Raw genomic sequence first — 6625 nt, forward strand, 5'->3', positions numbered from 1 at the left:
GCTGGGGGAACGAGGACGACACCTCACACGCGACGGGAAGCGAAGTGGAAAGGAAGACCGCCCTTGCCCTGCCGGCCGGGGGCCCTTTCCGACGCGACCCGAAAGGCCTCATCGATCAACAAGGACAGAAGGAAAGGAAGCCAGCGGAGGCCCCACGGCCTCGCTCTTCTGGGACAGACACAGCCACGCGCACCCGCCACCGCCCTCGGGAGCAGCCAGCAGGCACGGGGCTCGGCGTGCGGGCAACACGCCGGAGGAGCAAACGGGGCGCCCTCCAGAGATGGGGGGGGGCAAGCTGCACCGGGCCGCACCGGCTCACAGGGCACCTCTGCCTCCCCGAAATGTGGGCTTGCATTTTCCCTCAAGCTGCACCGAGTTACATCTCCATCACGGGGCGCCCCTCTGGAGCCAGGAGGAAGCCGTGCTGGGGCACCGGCTTGCCCTCCTCCCCCCATGCCGGGCTCCATAGCGTACGAGTGGCCAGTCACCGCCGCTGGCTTTTCCCTTAGATGCCGTGCCCCCGCGGGCTGCGGCTTTGGCCATGGGGGGGAACCCCCGTGAAGAGGGTCCAGTGCTGGGAACTCTCTCTGCCCCTTACCGGGCTCTCTCTCGCCGTGCCTGGACGGGCTTGCTTTCCATTCTTGGCGGGACCGACGCCGGCACCACATCTCCCCGGCTTTCTCTGCCCCCGTGCCCCACCGGGCAAACTTCGCTTCGGGGGTTCCACACTTCGGCAGTGGCCGGCGCCAGCCACTCGTCAACTTTTTTTCTTTTCCCCGCTTTCGTTGCCGAGCCCGGGCTGGGCTCCGGCTCACGGACGAGCGAAACCCATCCAACACCGCTGAGGGTGCGCCAGCGGCCGCTCCAAACCGCCGCGCCTTTGTTCGGCCCCGCGGGTCCCCTCTCTGACCCGGGCGAAAGCCACCGAGAAGCCAGACGGACCCCTGCCCAGCCGCCTGGCGGGTGGCTTGGAGCAGCCGCTCGGCAGCGCTGCCCTGGGAGTGCTCGGCGTCGCTTGTTCCCTCATATACGGAACTGGAGGGCCGTCAGCTCCGCGAGCGCACAACCAGCCGACCTCCGCCCAGCGGCAGGTCGCAGAAATCACGCCGGCTTGTACGATGACGTAGGCGGAGGCAGAGCGCAACAGCGACCCCTTGGCGACAAGCGCGATCTCCGCGGAGAGCACGTCTACTCGCCGAGGGAGAGCACGTCTACTCGCCGAGGGAGAGCACGTCTACTCGCCCAGGGAGAGCACGTCTACTCGCCCAGGGAGAGCACGTCTACTCGCCCAGGGAGAGCACGTCTACTCGCCCAGGGAGAGCACGTCTACTCGCCCAGGGAGAGCACGTCTACTCGCCCAGGGAGAGCACGTCTACTCGCCCAGGGAGAGCACGTCTACTCGCCCAGGGAGAGCACGTCTACTCGCCCAGGGAGAGCACGTCTACTCGCCCAGGGAGAGCACGTCTACTCGCCGAGGGAGAGCACGTCTACTCGCCCAGGGAGAGCACGTCTACTCGCCCAGGGAGAGCACGTCTACTCGCCCAGGGAGAGCACGTCTACTCGCCGAGGGAGAGCACGTCTACTCGCCGAGGGAGAGCACGTCTACTCGCCGAGGGAGAGCACGTCTACTCGCCGAGGGAGAGCACGTCTACCTCCCGCCTGAGGGAGAGCACGGGGGGGGGGGGGACAAAGACAGGCGGCAGCAGCTTCGGTGAACGTCACCCGGGAGGCGACCGGGGCTGTCCCGGGGCAGTCCCGGGAAGCCGGCGTCCGACACAGGGAACCGTCAGCTGCCGGACCGGGGCGAATCCCCGCGGCCACGGCAGGGGTGGGGGCTCGAAGACAGCCGGCAGCCGCTTCGGTGAACGTCACCCGGGAGGAGACGGGGGCCCTCCCGGGACCGTCCCGGGAAGACGACGTTCGGCACGAGATCCCGGCCGCGGCCGGACCGGCTCGAAGCCTCGCGGTCCCGGCAGCAGCCGGAGCCGCTCGCCGCCTCGGGCTCCCGGCCCCCTACAGATCCGGCGACTCGTTCGCGGGCGGCGGGGGGAGGCAGTGGAGGGGGTGCGGGGAGAAGCGGCAGCGGAGGCGGAGGGGGGGGGGGCTCGAAGACAGCCGGCAGCCGCTTCGGTGAACGTCACCCAGGAGGCGATCGGGGCCGTCCCGGGGCCGTCCCGGGATGCCGGCTTCCGGCACGGGGTCCCGGCCGCGGCCGGACCGGCTCGTATCCCCGCGGCTCCGGCAGGGGGGGGGGGGGCTCGAAGACAGCCGGCAGTCGCCTCGGTGAACGTCACCCGGCCGGCGACCGCGGCCGTTCCGGGGCCGTCCCGGGAAGCCTGCGACAGGCACGGGGTCCCAGCCGCGGCCGGACCGACTCGAAGCCCCGCGGCCCCGGCACGGGGGAGGCCCAAAGACTGGCGGCAGCCGCTTCGCTGAACGTCACCCGGCCGGCGACCGGGGCCGTCCCGGGGCCGTCCCGGGATGCCGGCATCCGGCACGGGGTCCCGGCCGCGGCCGGAGCGGCTCGAATCCCCGCGGTCCCGGCAGCAGCCGGAGCCGCTCGCCGTTCGGGCTCCCGGCACCCTACGGATCCGGCGACTCGTTCGCCGGCGGCGGGGGGAGGCAGTGAAGGAGGTGCGGGCAGAAGCGGCAGCGGAGGCGGAGGGGGGGGGGGGCTCGAAGACAGCCGGCAGCCGCTTCGGAGAACGTCACCCGGCCGGCGACCGCGGCCGTTCCGGGGCCGTCCCGGGAAGCCTGCGACAGGCACGGGGTCCCGGCCTCGGCCGGACCCGCACTGGGTGCCGCCGCCTCGGGCTCTCGGGACGGTATGGATCCGCCGACTCGTTCGCCGGCGGCGGGGGGAGGCAGTGGAGGGGGTGCGGGGAGAAGCGGCAGCGGAGGCGGAGGGGGGGGGGGCTCGAAGACAGCCGGCAGCCGCTTCGGTGAACGTCACCCGGCCGGCGACCGGGGCCGTCCCGGGGCCGTCCGGGGATGCCGGCTTCCGGCACGGGGTCCCGGCCGCGGCCGGACCGGCTCGAATCCCCGCGGCTCCGGCAGGGGGGGGGGGGCTCGAAGACAGCCGGCAGTCGCCTCGGTGAACGTCACCCGGCCGGCGACCGCGGCCGTTCCGGGGCCGTCCCGGGAAGCCTGCGACAGGCACGGGGGTCCCAGCCGCGGCCGGACCGACTCGAAGCCCCGCGGCCCCGGCACGGGGGAGGCCCAAAGACTGGCGGCAGCCGCTTCGCTGAACGTCACCCGGCCGGCGACCGGGGCCGTCCCGGGGCCGTCCCGGGATGCCGGCATCCGGCACGGGGTCCCGGCCGCGGCCGGAGCGGCTCGAATCCCCGCGGTCCCGGCAGCAGCCGGAGCCGCTCGCCGTTCGGGCTCCCGGCACCCTACGGATCCGGCGACTCGTTCGCCGGCGGCGGGGGGAGGCAGTGAAGGAGGTGCGGGCAGAAGCGGCAGCGGAGGCGGAGGGGGGGGGGGGGCTCGAAGACAGCCGGCAGCCGCTTCGGAGAACGTCACCCGGCCGGCGACCGCGGCCGTTCCGGGGCCGTCCCGGGAAGCCTGCGACAGGCACGGGGTCCCGGCCTCGGCCGGACCCGCACTGGGTGCCGCCGCCTCGGGCTCTCGGGACGGTATGGATCCGCCGACTCGTTCGCCGGCGGCGGGGGGAGGCAGTGGAGGGGGTGCGGGGAGAAGCGGCAGCGGAGGCGGAGGGGGGGGGGGGCTCGAAGACAGCCGGCAGCCGCTTCGGTGAACGTCACCCGGCCGGCGACCGGGGCCGTCCCGGGGCCGTCCGGGGATGCCGGCTTCCGGCACGGGGTCCCGGCCGCGGCCGGACCGGCTCGAATCCCCGCGGTCCCGGCAGCAGCCGGAGCCGCTCGCCGTTCGGGCTCCCGGCACCCTACAGATCCGGCGACTCGTTCGCGGGCGGCGGGGGGAGGCAGTGGAGGGGGTGCGGGCAGAAGCGGCCGCGGAGGCGGAGGGGGGGGGGGGGCTCGAAGACAGCCGGCAGCCGCTTCGGTGAACGTCACCCGGGAGGCGACCGGGACCGGCCCGGGAAGCCATCGTCCGGCCCCGGATCCCGGCCGCGGCCGGACCGGCTCGAAGCCCCGCGGCCCCGGCACGGGGGAGGCCCAAAGACTGGCGGCAGCCGCTTCGCTGAACGTCACCCGGCCGGCGACCGGGGCCGTCCCGGGGCCGTCCCGGGATGCCGGCTTCCGGCACGGGGTCCCGGCCGCGGCCGGACCGGCTCGAATCCCCGCGGTCCCGGCAGCAGCCGGAGCCGCTCGCCGTTCGGGCTCCCGGCACCCTACGGATCCGCCGACTCGTTCGCCGGCGGCGGGGGGAGGCAGTGGAGGGGGTGCGGGCAGAAGCGGCAGCGGAGGCGGAGGGGGGGGGGCTCGAAGACAGCCGGCAGCCGCTTCGGTGAACGTCACCCGGCCGGCGACCGGGGCCGTCCCGGGGCCGTCCGGGGATGCCGGCTTCCGGCACGGGGTCCCGGCCGCGGCCGGAGCGGCTCGAATCCCCGCGGTCCCGGCAGCAGCCGGAGCCGCTCGCCGTTCGGGCTCCCGGCACCCTACAGATCCGGCGACTCGTTCGCCGGCGGCGGGGGGAGGCAGTGGAGGGGGTGCGGGGAGAAGCGGCAGCGGAGGCGGAGGGGGGGGGGGGGCTCGAAGACAGCCGGCAGCCGCTTCGGTGAACGTCACCCGGCCGGCGACCGGGGCCGTCCCGGGGCCGTCCGGGGATGCCGGCTTCCGGCACGGGGTCCCGGCCGCGGCCGGAGCGGCTCGAATCCCCGCGGTCCCGGCAGCAGCCGGAGCCGCTCGCCGTTCGGGCTCCCGGCACCCTACAGATCCGGCGACTCGTTCGCCGGCGGCGGGGGGAGGCAGTGGAGGGGGTGCGGGGAGAAGCGGCAGCGGAGGCGGAGGGGGGGGGGGGGCTCGAAGACAGCCGGCAGCCGCTTCGGTGAACGTCACCCGGGAGGCGACCGGGACCGGCCCGGGAAGCCATCGTCCGGCCCGGGATCCCGGCCGCGGCCGGACCGGCTCGAATCCCCGCGGCCCCGGCACGGGGGAGGCCCAAAGACTGGCGGCAGCCGCTTCGCTGAACGTCACCCGGCCGGCGACCGGGGCCGTCCCGGGGCCGTCCCGGGATGCCGGCTTCCGGCACGGGGTCCCGGCCGCGGCCGGACCGGCTCGAATCCCCCCGGTCCCGGCAGCAGCCGGAGCCGCTCGCCGTTCGGGCTCCCGGCACCCTACGGATCCGGCGACTCGTTCGCCGGCGGCGGGGGGAGGCAGTGGAGGCGGTGCGGGGAGAAGCGGCAGCGGAGGCGGAGGGGGGGCGGGGGGGGACGATAGTGGCGGGGGGCGGGGGGTGCTCGAAGGCAGCCGGCAGCCGGTTCGGTGAACATTCGCCGGGGCGGGGGGGCGACCTGTCCGTGCCCGGGGCAGCCCCGGGAAGCCGGCAGCCAGCACGGGGTCCCGGCAGCACCTGTTCCCTGCCCTGGGACTTGCCGTGCCCGGCGGCCGGTTGCCGGGTGGGGGGAGCGATGAGAGGCGGGGCGCAGCGGCCGGGGCAGCGCCGGGCCGCAGCGGGGGGCTGGGCGGGTGGGGTAGGCGTCGAGCGGCAAGCCCTCGGCTGCAGCGAATGTTCGGCGGTGCGGGGCGGGGGGGGGACGGGACGACACGTTGGGGGCGCCGAGTCCGAGCCACCCCCGGCCCCAGGGGCGGCCGGAGGGGGAGGCCGGTGCCTGGCCCTGGGAGCTGCTGGGCGCCGGATGGCCGAGGGTGCGTCAGAAGCCGCCCGAGCGGTCGAGCAGGTCCTCCAGAAAGGCCTAGGGTGGCTTCGAGGGCCCCGGGAGCAGTCGAGGGAGGCCTCCAGGCAGGTCTGGAGTGGATGGGAGGCCTTCCAAAGCAGACAAGGGAGCCTGCAGAGCGTGCGGGGGAGGCTTCTGGTGCGGCCTGGGGTGGGACGGAAGCCTGCAGAGCGTGCGGGGGAGGCTTCTGGTGCGGCCTGGGGTGGCTGAGAAGCCTGCAGAGCGTGCGGGAGAGGCTTCTGTTGGGGCCTGGGGTGGCTGAGAAGCCTGCAGAGCGTGCGGGGGAGGCTTCTGCTGCGGCCTGGGGTGGCTGAGAAGCCTGCAGAGCGTGCGGGGGAGGCTTCTGCTGCGGCCTGGGGTGGCTGAGAAGCCTGCAGAGCGTGCGGGGGAGGCTTCTGCTGCGGCCTGGGGTGGCTGAGAAGCCTGCAGAGCGTGCGGGGGAGGCTTCTGGTGCGGCCTGGGGTGGGACGGAAGCCTGCAGAGCGTGCGGGGGAGGCTTCTGGTGCGGCCTGGGGTGGGACGGAAGCCTGCAGAGCGTGCGGGGGAGGCTTCTGGTGCGGCCTGGGGTGGGTCGGAAGCCTGCAGAGCGTGCGGGAGAGGCTTCTGCTGCGGCCTGGGGTGGGTCGGAAGCCTGCAGAGCGTGCGGGAGAGGCTTCTGTTGGGGCCTGGGGTGGCTGAGAAGCCTGCAGAGCGTGCGGGGGAGGCTTCTGCTGCGGCCTGGGGATGGCTGAGAAGCCTGCAGAGCGTGCGGGGGAGGCTTCTGCTGCGGCCTGGGGTGGCTGAGAAGCCTGCAGAGCGTGCGGG

Source organism: Melanerpes formicivorus, unplaced genomic scaffold (assembly GCF_026170545.1).
Source record: "Melanerpes formicivorus ecotype bairdi unplaced genomic scaffold, bMelFor1.0.p_v2 SCAF_402, whole genome shotgun sequence".
Lineage (NCBI taxonomy): Eukaryota > Metazoa > Chordata > Aves > Piciformes > Picidae > Melanerpes > Melanerpes formicivorus.